At 34.1% G+C, this 22676-nt stretch overlaps 1 long non-coding RNA gene and 1 pseudogene across 2 annotated transcripts in view; both read left to right on the forward strand.

Annotated features, from left to right (window-relative positions):
- LOC306647158 (flavin-containing monooxygenase 5-like) overlaps window positions 1-22676 on the forward strand; it is a 636328-nt pseudogene that overhangs the window by 337305 nt on the left and 276347 nt on the right. The gene's annotated exons all lie outside the window — the stretch shown is intronic.
- The window catches only part of LOC306646634, a 154021-nt gene continuing 132746 nt past the window's right edge, over window positions 1402-22676 (forward strand). The window contains exon 1 of the long non-coding RNA XR_013759905.1: window positions 1402-1530. This is a non-coding gene — a long non-coding RNA (uncharacterized lncRNA). The remainder of the gene's footprint in view (window positions 1531-22676) is intronic.

Here is a 22676-nt window from a genome sequence, read left to right on the forward strand (position 1 = left end):
TGCTAGGTATTTGCAATATCAATATATGAGATTTGGGGAGAGGACAAAATTCAGCTGGTAACATAGACTTGTCTCCTGCTGAAGACAGACTCCAAAGAAAGAAAATATTGAGTGAAGGAATATGTACATGTAACATTTTTATAGCTACATTCAGATTATTACTTCACATCACAGAAGGGTTGCTGAAGTTTCATTGCCACAAGAAATCTCTGGTTGTATCTCTTTCTCTGCATCCAGTATTCTGTGGGTGTTGGTATTTAAAAAGTTATTTTTCGTGATTAATCTCTTGTCTATGTGGAAAATAAAATTCCACTGTTCCATTATTTTCCCGCAATTTCCCAAGTGAGAAGTTGTAGTTATCTTTTAGTTGATTATTAGTCATTTTGATTGTTTTCTTCCCCGACTCATACTCAGATTTTGAGCCCTGTGTTAGGCTTTCTTGCACTCTGCAGTCTCAAGCATTTGTCCTGAGGAATCTGGGTTGTCATAGCTCTGTTACTGAAGTCTTCTCTCAACATTAAAGGATTAAAAATAGTCTTTCCAGTCAAAGTACCTCCTGGGATATCTTCCTCCAGCTCTCTCTTTAAAATGGAGAAGACTCTTATTTCTCTAAGTGTCCCTATATAAGGAGCAAAACAGACCTTGAGAAGATTAGAAGGAATTTCATACAATTCTATCCTGGACACTTCTCAGTTTCCACACATGTTGCTGAGAAGCCATTTGATATCTTGAAGCCTGTGTTTTCTCATCTTTGCAATTGGATGTTTCAGAGTACTCAATTGGCTAAGGGCTTCATGGGGAATATTCATATAAGTAGGTGCTGTGCTGTGTATTTGTCACATAAAGTTACCATTCTGTATATGCTGAATTTCAACTGTTTCCTTTTATGTTATTAATGTGAATACTAGAAATATTTAAATTACCCTTGTTCCTTACATGTTGTTTTCAGTGGACATTGTTGCTATACGTATTGCTTCCCAGTTCAATGTTCAATCTGTCTTCTAACAGGACCAGAGAGCAGAAAAGTTAAATAAAATTTTATAGAAATTGTCATCACATTATTTTCATTCACGAAAATTATACAGACAAAAATAATTCATAAACTGAAATTACCTTATATGCAAGGTTAAGCAAATGTCCTGCTGTTTGGAGGCTTTAGGTTGTAATTGCCAGATCTCAAAAGGAAAAAAAAAAAAATGCAACGAAGAACCTGTCATTCTGGCCTTATTCGTGACTGGATTGGACATTGTTCCCTGTCACTCAAAAAGAAGGTTCCCTGCACTAATATTGGGGGCATGGTCTGAAGTCGTGTCTAATCAGAAGCACTAAGTGAGAACTGTCCAATCCCGTGTGCAGCCAGCGAGGAGGGGGCGGGCTTCCACAATCTGGCGGGTTCTTTTCTCCTGCATCCCCCATTCCTGCCATTCAGCACCAGGATTCACTCTCACTTCCTGTAGTCCCCGGTTGCTCTGCTGTGGGGAAGGTGAAGATCCCGAGGGAGCAGGCCTGGTTTTTGAGCACCAGGAAATGGTGAGTGTGCAGTGGCATCATGAGTCTGGGGAGGGAGGCTGTGGGAGAGAGGCTCTTGGAACCGGGTACTGGCTATGGCGGGAACAGGAGCTGGTGGACATGATTCCAGGCAGTCTCTCAAGTCTAGGTCTGAGCCCTCTTCTGGGGGTACCACTAGCCATCCAGGTGGGGAGTATATCAGTGGCAGAGACCCCTTACAGCCTTCCTTATCCCTGCAGGGGACCCTTAGCCCCTGACTCAAATCCTATCTGGCAGGTTTGTGTCTGTGGCCCAGCATCTTCCCAGACAGGAGCTGTCATCTGGTCTATAGAAAACTTCCTTCTTCCTGAGCGAACTAGTTTTCATTTAATTTTTTATTTAATTTCCTATTTTGCTTTGTTTTGATATTGAAGTTGAACGGTGAAATACTTCACCTCTGAGCTACATCCCTGGCACTTTTAATTTTTATTTTGAGAAAGGGTCTAGCTAAGTTGCAAAGACTGGCCTTGTGGTTTGATTTACCTAGATTTTCTATTACAATTAAGTATGTAATTTTTACATACATATGGGTTCATGTGTGCATTTTGTTTATATTGTTATTCCTTGATGATTATCGTAATTGTATAGTTTCATAATATTTGTGAATGTCAGGTAATGATGAGATTTCTCTTGCTCTTATAATTGAAATGTTTTTTGGCTAAATTTATATATATTTAACTTTGTGGTGAATTTTAGAACTGTATGCTTCAGTTCCTTATTTCATTAAAAGTAGTTCATTTGATTTTTGTATTATTGCATTATAGTTACACCTAATATTTGTGTTCATTTTGACATTATCATGCAGTCATGGAATATTTTTTTCCTCACTTCAGTGCCTAGTTGTTCCCTTTTCTTTCTCCATCTACCTTCCTGTTTTCCTTCTATTTATTGTTTTTAAAAAATTAGTGCTATATAGATACACATAAAAGTACAATTCACTGTAATATAGTCATATATGTACATGGTTATTTTGATTAATACATTGTAGATTAATTTGGGGAAAATTGTCATCTTTATATTGATGAGATTTATCATCTACACATGGGATTGCAATTGTCTTTTTTGTGCTTCTGGTGAATTTTATTTTCTCATAAGTTCTACCTATTTTCTAAACACACATGTGAATACATCATATGCATATTACACCTATATTAAACTTAAATATGGTGTTTTATATCTTTTTTTTTGCAGTACTGGGGATCGAACTCAGGGCCTTGCACTTGCGAGGCAAGCACTCTACCGGCTGAGCTATCTCCCCAGCCCCTATCATTTTTAAAATGAATATACCATGGCCAAAAATGTGACTGATCCCTAGTGACCATTTTTCCCACTATGAAATTACTATTTCTCTCTTCCCAGATGTACATTCCCTTGAACCATCTGCCTTTGTTTCAAGTGTTTGGATGAATTCTCTTGTGTTCTTACTGGTTATCATGTTCACATGTGCTGTAATTTCAATATTTCTGTGGTGGGTAGTATCATGTATCTTCAATAGCAAAAGAGTTTCCACAAGTAGATAATAATTTAAACTCCTCTTGAGTTTTTGAGTAGTATATCTTCAACAATACTATTTAGTTTTGTGTATGATGAGATTTTATTTTATATTTCTCTAATTTCTAAAGATGTTGATTTTTTTTAATGCTTATTGAACACTTACATATCTTCTATATGAATTGGTTGTTCAGGGCTCTTACCTGCCTTTCTTTTGTGGTTTCTGGTTTCAAAGATAAAAGACAGAGTTTGATTTCAGGGAATAATGGTGCTATTTTTAATTATTAAAAAACATTGATTTGCCTTTTTTCTTTCATTGAGTATACATTATAGGTTTCTTGTCTGTCTTATATTTGGAGATTATTTTAAATGGGAATCTAGGGCTTATCTTTGAAAATTCTAATAGGAAAAATAAATAAGGGAACTCTCTCTTCCTCGAGGCTGTAGGAAAATGAATATATTTCCTCAAAATAACTTGGCAAGTAAATTGTTGAATGACACATTCAGAAAAACATCCACTTCTCTTTCTTTAAGGTTTTTTTTTTTTAATGTTTTTGGCAGTGGATCATGCATTCTACTGTCTGGATTTTGGAGTTTAATACAAAATCACATGGGATAAGATTTGGCAAATTCTAGAAATATTCACACATGATTTATTATTTATTGAATGACATACTGTGGAGACAGCAACAAGAGAACATTTATTTTTAGAAAGAGTTACATATTTTTTCAATTTATTATATGCCTTTTAAATTCATTTTTTTTCCTGAGTCATACTCAAGTTCTGGGCCTGTTATGTGCCTTTTTTGTACACAGTAGTTTTCTAACATTTACCCTCATAAAGAATCTGGGTTGGTAGATCTGTTTCTGAAGAGTTCATTAATATGAAAGAAGAAAAAAAATCTATGTTGCTTCTGTGATGTCTTCTCTAGGCATTCTCTTCAAAATGGGAAGAGAATAAAGTTTCTCCAGATCAACATCCTCATATCAAGAACTAACCAGACTTTGAGAAGCTTTAAAGGTATTTCATATAGTTCTGTCTCTAGGTAGATATCTGTGTGCTGCTGAGTTACCATTTAATGTCCAGAAATCTGTGTTTTCTCATCTCTACAATGGGAATAATTTTCAAAGATAAAGATGGATAATGTGCTTTATGGAGGCTACCAATATTTGTATGTGCTATGGCCCACAGCTGGACAAAACACCTGGAAGACACCATACAGATACTAATTGTTGATCCATTGTCTGCCACTCACATGAATTTTCTTTCAAATCTTGTAATGACCTTTTCACTGTAGGCACACATGTCTTGCACATGCCTGAATTTAAAGGTTGAGTCTTCCTTGTCTGAATTCCAGATTCTAATTCTGTAGTGGTTTAAGGTGGTGCAACTAACATGTTTCTCCTTGTCCTCCTTTTACTCTACGTCCCAATAAAATAGTTCTCTGTTCCATGCCTATATAACCCATGGTCAGCTATGTTTAGAAAATGACATAGAAACCTGTATCAATTGCTGATTCATAAAGGAATATTGAGATTATTTCTGGATCATGTATGTCCTTGTTATAAATTGAACTAGGATTTCCATAGGTCCCAGATAGGAAGTTTCATAACCAGTTAGCTATGTGAAAAGGTTTTGGTTACATATACACAGACATAGACTTGCCTGCTTTTCTTTCAGGAGAGGATTACAATTTCTTACCAATATTTCTTCTCAGGTCCAAAAAAATAGGAAAGACATGGCCCTGAATGAGAGCAGACAGCTTTAACTAGAAAGTTTCCAGAAGTAGACTTTATCCTATCAAATCCTGGCCATGGTTTATTCCATAACAGATATCAGATGGTAAGCAAAAGACACTCTACACAAATACATAAATCATAAAAAAGATATATTATATAGTAGTATGTAGAAACACACTTAACAGGCACACAAGTAGAAATCCTGCTTTCTTGACTAAGTGTCAGTAAGTCCTAAAATAATAAGAAAAATATGTCATGTGGTGTAGTGGAGGTTATTTGGGCTTTCAAATTCAACAATTTGTTTTTTTGTTTGTTTGTTTGTTTTTGGTACTGTGAATTGAACCCAGGGTCACTTATCCACTGAGCCAATCCCCAGCAATTTTTTATATTTTATTTAGAGCCAGGGTCTTGCTCAGTTGCTGAGGCTAGGTTTGAACTCACAACCCACCTACCCCATCCTTTTAAGCTGCTGGGAGTTCAGATGTGAGCCACCATACCTGGAAACACAATTCACCTTGATTCCAAGCCCATTTGCTTATTGGTTGAGGGGTATGGATCTTAGGAGGAAAAAAAGGTTATAGACTAGCCATTAGGTCTAAGACCAAATTGCAAAATAGAAAGTTTATCTTTAGTGCATTTAAATTATAGATTCAAAGCTGTGGATATAATATCATAGACCCCCAACTCCTGGAACTTCATCTACTTTTGCTTGTTGATAACTAAATTGAATGGACTGTGGCCAGCATTTTGTGGAAAAAAGGCTACTTTTGGAAAATTTCTGATTAAAGTTCCCTGCTCTCACTCAGGGCAGTGTCTCTCCTGTTTTTTGGACGTAAGAAGAAATATTGGTAAGAAATTTTATCCCTCACTTCTAGCATAAAAAGCAGTGGTCAGGACCTTTATCTCCCTGAGGTTAAGGGGAAGCATAGCTCTCAAAGTTGGAATTTGGTCCTGTGAACTGAGATATTCTGGAGGCTTGACATAGTTTTTAGAGTGCTTTTCCAACAATTCATGTATTTCATTAGTAATATATTTTGGTCACATAATGTTAATATTCCCATATTGGATATATTGTTAGGCTATTAAAATCAATTTCTATTTATTTTTATGTGAATACTAGAAAAATTTAATTACCCTTGCTCCTCACATATTATTATCATTGGATATTTCTGCCATAGGGGTTCCTTCCCAGTTCAATGTTCAATCTGTTTCATCACAAGAAAGCAGGGAAGTTAAATAAAGTTTTATAGTGTAGTCAATTGCTTCTATCCATGAATCATATACAGACATATGTAACCCACAAATTGAAAAGGTCTTATGCAAGGTAAAATGCACAATCCTCCTAATTTGGCTGGATTCCACTTCTCCAAGGAAACTTTGCTTTCACTTAACCTGCATTCTGAGGATCTGGATTTCAATTCCTAGCACCTCAACAGGAAAAAAAAAAAAAAAAAAAAAAAAAAAAGCTGCATTCCAGAACCTGCCATTGTGACTTAATTCATTTATAAATTTGATGTCACCTCCTATCACTCAGAGGACTCACTAGACTCAGTCTGAGCATGTGAAGACATAAACCCTATCCAGAAGCTTTTAGGTAAGCATTGATCAATACAGCACACAGTCAGTGAAAAGAAGCAGGCTTAGCCATCAGGTATGACTTTTGTCTCTGGAGCCTGCCAGTGTTGGTATCCATGTCTAGACACCCTCTTTCATTTTCAGGGGACCTGGTTTGTTCTGGTGTGCAGGTGCAGGAAGATCTATGGGGAGAACACTGAGACCTGCAAAAAGCCAATAAATGGTTAGTGTGCAGTGGCATCCTAAGACTGGGAGTGATGCTGCTTGAAATTGACTGCAGTGACTATGTTGGGATCTGCAATTTTGGACTAGAATCTATATGGTAATCTCTAGTATATGCAGGCCTGGGTGTTCCTCTGAGGCAGGTCAGCTCTGAATTCCCCACTGGCCAGTCAAGCGGGGTATATGTCAGCAGTAGACAGTAGGAGTCCTTTTCTGTCCCTGCAGTGTATCTTCAGCCCCTACCTGAAGTTCTACATAAGCAAATTAGTGGCAGAATTCCAGCACCTTCCAAGACTGTGGTGGATTGAGGAGTGGGATAATCATCAGAATCACAACTCCATGTATTGTTTTGTTGCATGAGGGGACTATGGTGTATGGGGGTCTCAGTTCTTTCTTCTGAGCTTGCTTTTCTTTCTTTTTTAGGGAGATGTTGGTACCATGGTTTGAACCCAGAAATCCTTTACCACTGTGACTACATCCCTCATACTTTTAATTTATTTTTTATTTTGAGACAGTTACTGAGTCTGGCCTTGAATTTGTGGCTCAGTTTTCTGAGTTTCTGGGATTATAGGTGCATGCCACACTGTCTGTATCCTCCTTAATATTCTCAATAAATGGAAACAAAATGTCAAATGCAGAACCCTAACTCCTAGCCTAAACCTTTATGTATATATGTCAACAAACTCCTAAAATTCCAATTCCCTGTCCATTTTCCCAAGACAAATTCCCCTCTCCCAAATATTATCAATTGCTTTTGCCATATTACATTTGAAATAAACACAGTTTTTTAAAATTATTTTACCAATAACTGGATGGAACTTCTTAATGAGTTTATTTTCTGGCTTGGTGCAGTGGCACATGCCTATAATTCCATAGACTCGGGTGGCTAAGGCAGGAAGATTGCAATTTCAAGATCAACATTGGAATTTAGGTAGACTATAGGCAAGTTAGAAAGTCCTGTCTCAAAAATTTAAAAGAAGGGCTGAATATGGGCTCATATTTAACATTACCCTCTGTCAAATCTCCAGTACCATAGAAAAAAATCAAAATATTTTTTGTTTGTTTATGAGCATTTCATATGATAGAAAATGGAGAAAAATTACTCAACCTTTACCAAAATATATGTGTTTCTGTCCTCCCTTTGTCTCTCCAAGTCAGGACAACTTGTCAGAATGTCTTTGTGCTAAGAGTCACCCTTGTGGAATTTATGACAGAGGATTCTCATTCTCCCCTCTGGTTTTTTTTTTTTTTTTTTTGGGTCCTGTGTTTTACAGCTGTCTGATTTGAGAATTCCACAGTTTGCACATCTAATATTTTTTGTGAGTCTAGTGAATATCAGTACTTAGGACTTACCTTGTTAGAGAGCAGTATAAATTTAGGGAGTATAATTTCTCAAGGAAGTATCTGAGTGCCTTGAAGCTGGAAAAAGTCTCCTGTTGTATCCTTCATACAAAAAACACTTCAGTTGTTTTCTTATTTTGGCTATTATGAATGCTGCTACAGTGAAGATGAGAATGCAACCATTTAACATGCTGATTTTACCTATTTTGGAAATGCAAACAGAATTATTATTGTTAGTTCTTAAGAACTTTCAATGCTTTTTTTTTTTTAAATGGCTGTACCAAATTTATATTCTAACACAGTGATAATGTGTTTATTTCATATCCATATAATTGGAGTACTACTTTTCTTCAATTGTTTGATAGCCATTCTAACATCTGTGCTCAGGTTGCAGAAATTATTATATTTAAATAATGCACTGAATTCCTGATGCAAGTTTGTTAGATTTCAGGCTGCCTTATACTCACTGGAAAAAGCTTATGTAAACCTTTTTAGAAATAAACAGATCTGTGTTTTTAACCCTTTTTCTTCAATCCTGGAGGGGAGTGTGACCCATGGAAATGCTTGCACACCAATGTGAAGCCACTCCTTTGTGATCTCGGGAGATACACAATGCAGATTTGGCATAGCTACCAAAGCTTGGTGGTTTAGGATGTAGTCCATTGAATGGAAAAATTTGAAGTTGGTAAAAATTTCTTATAGAAAGAAATGGTTATGCCTGGAGTTATTACTGAACTGAGTTAGGGTACAGGGCTCAGGAAGTGCTGAACTCCCACTTGGGTTGCCAGTTGTGGACTCTTTTTCTCCTACTAACTCTTTAGTGCTGACTAGATAGAAGATCACCTGTTAGCAGCAACAGTGTACAGAGTATACTGACAAATACCTTTTTGGGATAAACTGGGACCCTTGAGATTTAACTCCTCTTCTGCTCTGGTCACATGGAATAAAGCCCAGGGATCTTGAATGGCTCTAGAAAAACACCCCTTTTTCTGCTCTTGATGCTTGTGTATATCTAGTCCTTTCCTCTGTGAGCACCAAATAAATTAATAAACTACAGGCAATTTAGAGTTAAATGTGATATATTTATGACCACAATCAGTTTTCCTCTATTCAGGGTGACACTGGATTTAGGTATTCTGTCCCAATTGTATGGTACATTGCTCAGGGAAGGCTAATGTCCAGGTGCACCCCAAATTTTCCCACTCATCTAAGGGTAGATTTTTTTTTTTTTTGCTGTCCAATGTATATGACTCTAAATTCATTTTAAGAGGAACTCAATACAGTAGTAGATGTTTGTTTGACACATTCATGAATGGATGGAGAGTCACAAGGCTCATATTCTTCTATATTTTGAAAATCATCCCTCTTAATATCTGCTTTTGGGGGAATGCTGGGGTGTAGTTCCAGTGTTATGCACATTCTAAACACAAGCCCTACCAGTGATCTTTGTCTCTTCTTAAAACATCTGCCTTCAGGTTGGGTTGCAACATTCAATCACATTAAATATTTTTATTGATGTAGTTGGATTTATATAGGTCCTTTCATTGCACTTAATAAAATTATTTACATACATATGGAATTTTCTGTATTGTGACTTCTTGGTCTTTAAATTACTGTGATAATGTAATTTGATAATATATATTAGTGTAAGGTAATGAATGATAGCTGTTACTTTTTCTCTTATATTTTAGAGAGTTCTTAGCTATTGTCCTGTGTATTTAGCCCTCATGAGAATTTTAGAATTTTTTGCTATCATTCCTTCTTTAATTAAAAGCAAAACATAGTTTTAATTTTGATGGGGTGTTATAGATTAACTTGGGAAAAGTAGTCATCTTTATGAATTTTATCTATAGATAGAGTGTGTAACTAATTCTTTTATATGTTCTTCTGTATTTTTAATTTTCTCAAAGTTTGCACACTTCCTTTCAAAATATGATTACATATGAAATGTGACATTCATATATCATTGATGTAAAACATACATGATGTTTTATAGCATTTATCAAACTGGATGTTCTATAACAAAAAAGTGTCTTTTATCTAGAAACCATTATTTTCCACTGTTTATTATTTATTTCTTCCTAAATGTACATCCTCTTTAACCATGCTCCAGGGTTTCAACTCTGTAGAAATATGGCTATATCCACATATGTACAGGTGCTGTAATTTCAGTCTGTTTCTTCTGGGGGTGTATCATGTATGTCAGATAGCAAAACAGTTTCCACAAATGAATCATAACAGCTTAAACTCCATTTTTCCTTCATGAGTGCATTTATTCCATGTTCATCAATACTAATTAGTTTTTTTTCAGAAAATTTACTCATTCTATTGATGTATTGCAATTGCTCTACATTTTAACATATTATGTAGAAAATACTGAAAATACAAGCTATTTTTTAAAACCAAAGATAAACATTGAATCCAAAGATAAACTGTTTTACACAATGGACCATTTTCCCATAGTTAGTATTAAATTTTAAATATCTATTTCTTTTTTAAAATATTTTTTAGATGTTGATAGAGTTTTATTTTTATTCATTTATTTATATGTGGTGCTGAGAATCAAACCTATTGCCTCACACTTGCTAGGCAAACATTCTACCATTGAGCCACAACCCCAGGCTTAAATATATATTTCTTTTATTAAAATGATTATTTTGCATACTCCTTAAGTACATATCCTTCACAAACAGCTCAGTAATTCTCAGAAACTCTTTCTAGAGGGTTGATGTAAAAGAAAGTGCACAACCAGAAAAGGAGAAAGGAAAAAGGTTTAAATCATTCACAATAACTAGCATATCAAATACATTTAATAAAGTAGGAATTCCACTGCAATAACAAGAATTCAAAGCAGAAATACTAACAGTATGTGTAGTGTACATATAATGTACTGATACATGTAGTAAAATTGTTTTTTAAGCTGAATTGAAACAACTTATATAAAGTTTCTGTTGTGATTTTGTGCATTTGGTGTTCTGTAAGCCTCTTGTAGTTGTTTTCTCCATCTCATTCTCAGGTTTGCTAAATTTTCTGATATTATTTCATTGAATATGTTGCTCATTCCTTTGGTTTGTATCTTTGTGCTTTCCTCAATACTGAAAATTATTAAATTTGGTCTTTTCATGATCTCTCATAGTTATTAGAGGTTCTGTTCATGATTTCTTACCATTTTTGTTTGGTCAACTTTATTTTCAAGATTAAATATTTTGTCTTCATTGTCTGAGGTTGTGACTTCCAAGTGATCTAGTCTGTTGATGATGCTTTTTATTGAGTTTTTTATTTGGTTTATTGTTTCCTTCATTTCAAGGATTTCTGTTTGTTTGTTTTTTTCCTTAGAATCTCTTTCTCTTTGTTGAGATGATCTTTTGCTTCTTGCAGTTGATCTTCAATTGTTCATTGGCGTGATTTTTCATTGCCTGTATTTGCTCTTATTTCATCTTTTTTTTCATGAATCATTTTAATTAAGTATATTCTAAACTCCTTTTCTGATATTTCTTCTACTGTGCTGTCACTGGATTCTAATAATAAAGAACCTTGGTTTGTTTGGAACACTTTCCTTGTTTTTCATGTTGTTCATATATCTTCCCCTCTTGCAGTGCAGATCTGGGTTATTTCAGTTTTCCCCCTACAGGCTCATAGTAACTGTGCAGGTTTCCAAAATCTCTTCTTTAAGGTGGATATCAATATTAGCAGTATCCAGTACAGACAACATGCAGCCCTAGACTAAAAAGCCCCTATGAAGATGTTAACAATATTGTCATAGTAAATAGGATAAGTTCAAATACAATCTACAGTAAAACAAATAGATTTGCAATGAGGTCTACAGTTTATGATGGTTGACAAAGATTGGGAGGAGTGTAGGATGTAACTGTTAGAAGGATAAGAAACAGTATTTAGAAGTACTAAATCATAGGAAGAGTGAAAGCAGAATCAAAAGATATTGGTTGTTAACAATGGAAAGCAGAGAAAGAGACTCTGAGGAAACAGATAAACAAAAGGAAAATAGAGTGAGAAAAATAAAGAAATAAAAACTTAAAAATTTTCAGAAAAAATCTACACTGTAACAGTCATATACTATTCAAACCTCCCAGTCTTCAGTAGCCTGATGCATGAGAGGTACCTGACAATGAGCTTCCTGTCACCAATAGGCATCTCAGGATGGAATTGGCCTCGCCTAATGATAGCAGCTTCCACTTTCAGGGTAATGCAAGATGAATGCACTGGCTTCCAAATGTGTTGGCAAATGGGAGCTGCAATGCAGGGTATGGGTGCCAATTCCATGTTGGATGCAGTAGCTTGTGCCAGGGGTCCTGGAGGTGGGAATGCAGTCAGTTATGCCAAGGATCCTGCAGGTTCTGACTATTGTCCTAAAATATTAGTAGTCATGCACATCTAACCAAACCTGAGAGTGGACTTCTAGGTAATAGCAGGCAGCTGGTGTTTTGCTGGTGGTCTGCAGTCAATCTGCAGGCTATCAGCAGACCATCAGCAGGTGGACCTCATGTGGTGGGTGATGGGTAGGTGAAAGTCAGGTAATGGGCAGGCAAGAGGCAGGCAAATGGGCAAATGGCAGAGGCAGCAGTGAGTGAGAGATCTGCACTCAAAAATTTGTCAATTTGCTGGCAGACTGTGGGTGATTGAGGTGGACAAATGAGATAAACAGCAGGTGATTGATAAGCAGCAAAGACTGCCTTACAGAGAAACAGATTTTCCTCTGCTTGAAACCTGAGTTACAAAGCGACAAGGAATGTAGCCTCCCTCTAGTCTGCCATTTTGGGTCTCCAATTTTGTTTTTTGTATATATGAGTTATTTTACATTACCTAATTTCTAAAGATGTTATGTTTTGAGTCTGTGATTGTGGCTCAGTGGTACAGCGCTTGCCCAGCATGTGTGAGGAACTGGGTTTGATTCTCAGCACTGTATATAAATGAATAATAAAAAAAGATGTTAAAAAAAAGATGTTAAGTTTTTATTGATTATTGAATAATTAGATATCTATCTCCTATTTAAAGTGATTATTCAAGTCTCTTGCCTGCTGTTCTTTTGCAGTTTCTCATTTCTTACCTTCTTATAAGTGTTTGATTATATGTGAGGTAATTAGTTTTTTTCAATCTGTTACTTCTCCTTGCACCCTTCAATGGACTTATTTGAGATATAGAATTTTTATTTTAATATTATACAATATAAATTTAAAAATATTTTGTTTAACTTTGAAAAACAATAACCATTTGTTTTTTTCCCCCTTTTGTGACATTGGGGATTGAAACCAGGGTGTCCTGTTACCAATCTGTATCCTTACCTCTTTTTAAAATTTTATTTTCAGATGGGATTTTACTGAGCTGCTTGGAGTGGCCTCACAATTGTGATCCTCCTACCTTAGCCTCCAGAGTACTGGATATTTTAAGTGTGTACCACCACATGCATCCTTTCTCACTCTTCCTTATTGCAACTTGTGAATGCTTTATATTTTCTTTAATCTTTCACTATGACTTATTTGTAATATTTATATTAAGTATTTAATATGTGAAAATGAATTTTTATATGCTATGATGAATAGCGTTTCTATTATTACAAAAATATCTCAATAATCCTAGCATCTTTTCTTGAAAAGAATGCCATTTTTCTTTTTCCCTATACTGTAATCTCTATGATTTTTTTTTTACTGTCTAAATAGCAAGTGACTTATTAAGCATTTTGTCTTGAGTTCTATCATTTATTCTTTTCATTATGAGGTCTACACTGGTTGCTATAACTTTATAACATCAGTCATGAATGGTATCATAGTGTTTTGGTCAGGAATATACTTTATGCACAACAATGGAAACAGAAAAAAATTCTAGTTACATAATAGTCTGTATCAACTAGATTCTTGTCATTACACTCATATAGTCACAAAATGGCAGAATGATTTAGAACAAATTTCTACAATGTAGTCCCATCAAGTGAGACATCATTATACATATGCATATGCTGGCAATTATATAGTACATAATTGACCTAATTTTTACTTGTCAAATTTATCAGAGCTTTTTCAATTCCATTTGCTTTTGGAAAGCACCAACATTGACACTGATGATTCTTTCTGTGGTATGATCATTTTTAGTATCTTGTAATTTTGATCTTTTGCTTAGGCTTTTCATTCTCTACTCTTCTTTTTATAAAATTTACTTTTTTCCAAAATATTGAGATGATGATTTGATAATAAATTCTTAGTCATTTTTATGACCAAGGAATCAACCAATGAAATATAAGTGGACCATGGATTGAAGAAAATATTTGATAACCACATATCTGAGAAAAGTTTAAAATCGAAATATATGAAAATCATGCAACTCATCAAAAAAACAGAAAAGAAAACTAATACTGTATGGTAAAATGCCTAAAAATCAAACAAATGTATAAAGTTATATACATTATTATCAGAAAAATGCTATTCAAATTTAAAATTTACTTTAGATTCTCTGTCTCATTTATCTCACAGAAATATGTGTACTAAATAATGTATATTCTCCATTCTACACAGGACATCCTGAGACAGTTGTCAGTTCACAAAATGCAAATGCAAAGTATTCATTTCTCCACATTATTCCATTTTTTTTTTTTTTTTTGTGGTGCTGGGGATCAAACCCAGGGACCTGTGCTTGTAAGGCAAGCACTTTACCAGCTAAGCTATCTCCCCAGCCCACATTTTTTTATCTGTTTTTTTTTTCTTTCTGTCTTTGCTGTGCTGGGGATTGAACCAAGGGCTTTGGGCTTGCAAGGCAGGCAGTCTACTGACTGAGCTATCTCCCCAGCCCTCATTTTTCAATCTTAATCTAGGTAGTCATGAGTTTTGAAAATCAAATAAAGAATGAATAGAATGCACTAATCAACCTAGATGTAAGAAAATATAACAAAAGACCTACAAAACAATATTTAACTTAATCACAAATATTCTTATAAGAACCTGAAAAACTGTTCATGGGAGTGCATGCCAGTAGTCCTAGATACTGGTGAGGCTAAAGTAGGGGAATGATTTTACACCTAGGAATTTGAGGTTAATCTGGGCAACAGAGCAAGTACCTAGATCTAAAAACAAACCAAACAACAAAAATTAAACAACAACCACGTATTAAGAAAAGTACCTTCACTGACACTGATGATTTCAACCAAAATTTTAATAATAATTTGTGATCACTTTTAAAAAAGAATAAAACCTTCTAATTCTTTCTATAAGGCAAGTTTACCAGATAAGACATCACAAGAACCAGATAAGATATCACAAGAAAGAAAATTAAAAACCATATTCCATTTTGTATATTGACTAAGATATTCAAAACTACTAGCAAGGTAACTACCTAAAAAGGAAAGAATGTACCCCATGTTCAACAGGAACATCTCTCTATATGTCATAGTAGAGAAAGGTTCCAAAAATAATTTTGACAGAGAAAAACTTTTGGCAAATCATATGCCAATGTATGTTAAAACCAATAGCAGATTACAACTAGAGGAAAATTCTTTTTCAATCCCCAAAAGGGCCCCTGGGAACTATCTTCAGTTATCCTATTTTGGTTTGAAAACCTAAGTGCTTCACAATTTAGTTTGGGCAACAGGACAAAATGGTATGATTTTCTGACTTCTACTTCATATTATCCTGAGAATATTAAACATGGATATTATACATCAAAAGAGAAATAGCCTATACAGATGATAGTATACTTCATATAATATTTCTAATAAATTTTTACACACTAACAAAACTAGAACTACATTAGTTTGGTAAGAGAATAGGTTACAAGGTCAACATAAAATTGTATAAATAACCCTAGCAATAAGCAATGTCAAAATGGAGACAGAAACCATTCATAAATGTAGGAAAAATAATTGGAAATAAAAGTAATGACTAAAAATTTAGGACCTGTCCACTGCAAAGTAAAAATAAAGGTAAAAATCAAATGCAAAAAATATGGAAACAAATGGGAAAGCAGCTAATATTCAATGATCAAAAGGTTTAATTTTGGTAAAAGTCACAGTGTTCCTCAGTAAGATCTGCAAATTCAACATAATTATGTGCAAACATCAAAGTCATTTTGTAGAAATTGGCCAACTGACACTAGTAAGCATAAGATTATATGAAGGAAATAAAAAATAAAATCAGTATTGAAGTAAAAATGTTGTTACTTTTAAGAAAAAATGTACATTGTAAGCAAAATATGTCATGTCAAATATTGAATTTAAATATTTTTAAGATTACCAGTGAGTAGTAGTCCTATGCCTGAAGTGAGGGGTCTGTGTCAACCTAGAGAAGAATTATGCTGGGAATGACATTTGTCATCACAGATATTACCTTCTGAGCATGAGAGAATTTGAAGTCATTTCTTGATAACTTTCTTCTGCTTCCTAGATTTTTTGCATTTTTCCTACCATAGATGTTCTGTCTTTTGCATTTTACTCAAATCTAGTCCAGTGTGTATCATACTTAGGTACAACTCTTTTTGGTAAGTCTCTACACTTAAAAAATTAACTCAGAAACCATCCATTAATTTTACATATGATTTTTCTCCTTTATACTTTGGAAGTTATTTTAGGACCTGATTAGTGTGTTCTCCCTATACTAGTTTGTATTAAGTATTTTGTCTATTTGTATGCTATTATGTCTTTATTTTTAAATCAGATTTATGTTCAGGTTAGTTAGATTTACTACTTCTCATGGAAAGCCAGATAACACAATTCAAATTTATTCTACTATTAAATAAATAGTCAATTGTTCAGGACCACATGTGTTTTAGGCAGATTTGCATTATCAAAGGATGTGACAAGAACAATATAGAGGAGGAAACAATTATTTTGGTTCACAGTTTTAGAGGTTCATTCCAGCACTAACTCCATAGCTTTGAGTCCACAGTGAGATCTCACTGTGGTCAGTGGGGTTGAGCCAGCTCATTCTGGCCACAGCTCTTTGTTCCCAGTGTATACCTGTAGTATATATGTATAGAGGAGACTTAGCCAAACTTATCTGTTGTTTCCAATCTTGGAAAGTATGGCATCTGGCTTCAGTACTTTATTCTTTGCACTTTAAGAAGATCATATTTTTCCATTATGTAAGTCTAAGAATTTATGTCTTATGTGTATACATGTTGATATATATACTTTTTGAGCTTCTTTATTTCCCCCTTTCTTGTCTATCCTTCTCTTTTCCTTATTGCTGGCTTTCACTCCCTTTTCACCTCCTTTTCCTGTCTCCAGATCCCTTTAAATTTCTTTCCTTTTTATTTCCTACTCTCCTTCCCTTTTCTTTCCCTTTTTCCTCTTTTCCTCCCTTTCTATTTTTCTCTTCCCATTTTCCCCTCCTTTTGCTTCCTTATCCCTTATCTTCCATATTATTTTTATTGTTTTTGATTTCAGAAAGAGTAATAAAATAATGCAAATAATATTTAGGACTACTTGCCTCCATCCACAAAATGAGCATCTGTAGTAGTTTAGATTCACATTATTACAAGAGGAGGAAATATAGTTCTTGCATAATTAATATTGTACATTTGAATACTTATAGTACCTTATTGTATCATTTTGGCTCTCACAACTTCATTCATTTGAGTCACTGGAATTTATTCCCGAGAGCATTTTGTGTTCACTGTACAGGCTGTCTGGTTCTAGGCCCTTTGTCCATCATTTAGCAGGTATGAGCCATTGAACAATTTGCTTAACCTTTTCCTGCTTCAGTTTCCTAATCTAGAATAGAGGTTAACAGTATTACCTACTTAATATGCTTATTATATACATTAAAATTCACAGTAAATTGATTCTACATGATGATAATTTACTGTGCATTTCAAGAGAGCGAGAACAGTTTTGAATGTTTGTTTTTACAATAAAAGAACCTAAGTACAAGGAAAGTGATATGTTTACCCTGATTTCAGCTTTCCACAATGTATACCTATATTGAAACATCACATGGTACCCTACAGATTTGTACAATTTTAATATTTCAATTAAGGAATAAAAAAGATTTAATATTTATAAAGTGGATCAAATAGTGCCTGATAAGTAGAAAGTGTTATGTAAATACTTGAATACACATCTTAGGGTATTGTGCGAGTTAAAATAGTGCTTGGTCCATGGTATGTACTCAATAAGCTACTTCTAAAATGTTACTGGTTGCCTCAGCTTATTGACTCTTTAGCAGGATGAATCAGTTATATTGTGGTATTTGTGTTATTTGCTACTTGCAATTTAATTAATTGAATTCAAATAGCCTTCAAGATGTTTTAGAAGATCAAAGATATGTGATCTTTATATTGATTGATTTTCTTCTATTGTGGAGGGCCTTTGACATAATTCAGTTCAACTGCAAGTAGGTTCCATATATACAAAATCCATTTTTAAGTGACACATTATACATGTTTTGTAAATGTATTTTGTGACTGGTTTATATGTAAATACTGTATTATGAAACTATGTGCTATTTAAAATGTTTTTTATAGTAATATTAGTGAATGTCTAGAACTTCACTTTGTACTATTTCTAATTTTTTTATAGATATCTTTACAAACACCTGTGATTACTTCCTTAGGTTCCTTTCTGGGAGAAAAATTACTATTTTTTCAATAAAACATATAACCATAGTTTTATAATTGTTTATTATACTACACTTAATAATTAGTATGACTTTAAAGCAGTTATTAATTGTGACCTCTCATTGTTCAATTTTCAGGACTGATAGGCTGAGAGTTAATCATAGTAAAATTCAAGGTCATAGGGCTGGGAGTTTCTTTTGTGGTGGAACACATTAGTCCTGGGCTTGATCTCCAGCAGCACAGAAAAGAAAAAGAAAAAAGATGAAACTCAGGGTTATAAAGTATTCATAAAATATGTTCTTCCACAAAGTTTACACTATATTCACTAATATTTGTTTAATTTTCCTTCAAAGAAATCAAAACTGACAAGAGGTTTTCATGGTGTGTTTGTTGTTATGATCAAACCTGAGCATATTTAAACAGTCAATTAATACTGGATTCTCATTTCCCAGATTTTACAATTTATTTGAATTGTTTGTAACCTGGCCTTTAGGAATTTTAGAAGAATCTTCAGGTGATTCTAATGAGCAATAACTTTTGGAAACCAATGTGTTAATTAACATGAAGGGCATCTGTTTTAATTTATATGTAAAAAAATATATATATATGTAAAAGTTGAAATTGTATTTTTTTTTCTTTTCTTTTTTTGGGTACGTGGCATTGAACCTGGGGTTGCTTAACCACTGAGCCACATCCCCAGCCCTGTTTATTTGTTTATTTATTTATTTTGAGACACGGTATCACTAAGTTGCTTAGGACCTCATTAAGTTGCTTAGGCTGGCTTTGAACTTGCAATCTTTCTTCTTCAGCCTTCCAAGACACCATGGAGAGTGCCACCATGCCCTACCTATAATTTTTTATTTTTTTTAAGCTTTCTGGAGTTTGACACTTTTATTCTTTCTGGGTGTGATAGGAATAGAAAAACCAAGTTTTTTTTTTTTTTTTTTTTTTTTGTGGTGCTGGGGATTGAACCCAGAGCCTTGTGCATTCAAGGCAAGCACTCTATCAACTGAGCTATATACCAGCTAAGAAAAAACAAAAAAACAAAAACAAACAAAAAAAAATCTTAAAATTTAAAAACATTAAATTAAAATTAAAAGATGGTATTTGAAGTAAAATTAGATGATGTTGAAAACTGTGAAGCAAATAAGTTGACTGTGACACATCAGTTGACAGTGCTGTGAGTGGCAGGTGAAGGACCTTGTTGCTGTGATTTTTGTCTTTCTGCAGTAGGTAGGACTGAAGATCTGAATGTGTGCTCTCTCCTGCATGTGTCCAGATGCCATGGACCTGAAAAAAATGCCCCTCTTGACTCATCTGGACTTGTCTGAGGGCAGGGGAGTTGGGGACTCACCCTTGTTCTCCACTGCTGACACCTACAGTCGCTTCATGTGCTGGGGTCATTTTATTAATAGACCTTCTCATTCTACTTCTGTCTTTTCTCTCTCCTCTCCTGGCTTTCCCTTCCTTTCTCTCATTCTCTTTTCCTTTCTCTTCTCTTCCTTATGTGTTTGTGATTTCCACTTGTGTAGTGATCTTTTGTCATCTGATGTTTTTAACAGTTCCTTTTTCAAAATCTAATTCCTAGGCTTACTATCCACAACACTAAGACATTAACATGTGAAAAAATTTTTATTTTTTTATTTAATTTTCTTATTTCAAAATTTTGTATAGTTTTGAGGTGAATTTTTTATCAACAGTTATTCAGATAAAATTCATGTGTCATATTATTTACCCACTTAAAATGTGTATTTTGTGGTGGGCTGGGGAGATAGCTCAGTCAGTAGAGTACTTGCCTTGCAAGCACAATGCCCTGAGTTCAAACCCCAGCACCAAAAAAAAAAAAAAAAAAAAAATGTGTATTTTCTTTATTCAGATGTGTAACCTTAACTGTATTCAATTTTATAGTCTCTACAATGCTCCCCAAGGAAAACCCCACCCCTTAGCCATAACCCCACAAATTTCTTTGTTCTCTCTAGGCCCTGGCCAAACTAATATACCTTCTGTCTGTATAGTTATGGGTATTCCAGACTTTTAACATAAATATGATCATGTGACACTGAACATAATAAATATGGTTCATTGTGACTCCCATCTTTCATTTGACATATTTTTAATGTTGATCCTTGCTGGAGTATGTATCACTACTTCATTTTTTACTGTCACATACTATTCCATTTTATTATGCCACATATTATTCCATTATTATTATTAGTTCATATTATATTATTGAATATACCCTATTTAATTTATCAATTATTAGTTGGGAGACATTTAGATCATTTCTTTTTTTGTTATTAATAATGCTGCTAATGACATTTGTCAGATAATTTCTATTTGAACTACCTCTTATTTGCTTTATTTTGTGATAATTGTATTGTGGTGTGGCAGAGTTGGAATGGCAGCAAAAATGCTTTTCCACCCTCTTTTTTTGGTACCGTGGATTGAACCCAGCAGTGCTTAACCACTGAGCCACATACCCAGCCTGTTTTATTTGTCAGTATTTTTGTAATTGTGGATGGACAGTATGTCTTACTTTATTTGTTTTATTTTTATGTAGTGGTAAGGATTGAACTCTGTGCCTCACACATGCTAGGTAAGTGCCATTGCACTGAGCTACAGCCCCAGCCCCCCAGCCTTTTGTTTGAATTTTCAATTTTGAAATAGAGTCTTGCTAGGTTGTTTAGGGCCTTGTTAAGTTTCTGAGACTGACTTTGAACTTGCAAATAACCTGCCAGAGCCTCCCAAAGTGCTGGGAATACAGGGATGTGCTATTGCACTTGGCAACACTGCCCTTTAATAGATATAAAAATCATGTATTTGATTCGATTCTTGAGAAACTTTTACCAAGGTAAATATTCCTGATTGTATTTGAAACTAATTGGTTTTTAAAAGTATTTGGCTCAGTTGTGTAAATAATTATATTTTCTGTTACACTGAGTAGTAGTATAATTTTTTGATATTTTTACATACTAAAATAAATCTCTTGATGCAGTTCTTATAGCTTAATTTGCATCAAGAAGTGATAAATCATGTTGGCATGATTTAAAATCCCCTTAATTTGGGAGTACAATTCATGTTGCTGATAAAGAGTAGATAATTGGAAGAGATTTCTAAATTCTCATTTTTCCAGTTCACTTTTGTGGATTTTTCTTTTAATGGAGGCTTCTCATTATTAAGCCTAATGTGTGAAAAAACTAGCATATGGTATGCTTAAGCATAAAATGTATCATTTTCTACTAAGCTAATTTAGCTTATGCCACCCAGTTAAAAAAAGAAAAACTTAATATAGGTTCTCTTCTGTGGATTATAGACTATGCTCTATCTCCTTTAAAATTATGAAGCAATACTTTACTAATGTAAATATACTTTCTCTGGTCGTTTCTGAATTTTCCACAAATTTGGTATATTTTAGAACTAACTGTCCATTTTGCCATAAAGCTATTGTTCTAGGTGCCCATTTTATTACTGTCTACCTAGGTTGCATTTATTAAAATGTGTTAATCTGGGTGGTATAGCAGATTATCAAATAAAAAACTAAAACTTGTTACTGAATAAAATGGAAATCAGTTGTTTGCTTTTAATTTGAAGAAAATGGAAATAGTAAAATAAAGAAAAATGAGGATTTTTTATTGAAAAATGTGTTCCCAAAGTACTTTTTGTAAAAATATATTTTAGTTGTCAAAAGATCTTTATTTCACTTATATATGGTGATAGAATTGAACCTGGTGCCTCACACATGCTAGGAAAATGCTCGACCATTGAGTTATAATCCCAGCTCACCCAGGTACTTTTTAAAGAAAATTTGTTCAATTTTCTTTAGACTGTGAGCATAATAAAGACAATTTGCCTATAATTTTGATAGAACCTATTCTGTTTCCTTAACAATGTACCTTCAACCCTCTCGAATGTCATTAGGTTCTTTTTTATAATTTTTTACTATTACAGGTTATGCTACATTAAATGTCTAGGGCTTAAAATTTTGTGTTGCTTGTTTTTTTTTTTCGTGCTGGGGATCACACCCAGGGCCTTGTTCTTGCAAGGCAAGCACTCTACCGACTAAGCTATCTCCCCAGCCCTTGTGTTGCTTTAAAAAAAGAAATGAGCATATTTTCCTGTATTTGATATAGTAATCACATTAAAAATTACATACCTGAAGTATCTGAAAGTTATTCTCGGACTTCAGAGAGTCTTGTTTTCTT

Source organism: Sciurus vulgaris (assembly GCF_902686455.1).
Source record: "Sciurus vulgaris genome assembly, chromosome: 16".
Lineage (NCBI taxonomy): Eukaryota > Metazoa > Chordata > Mammalia > Rodentia > Sciuridae > Sciurus > Sciurus vulgaris.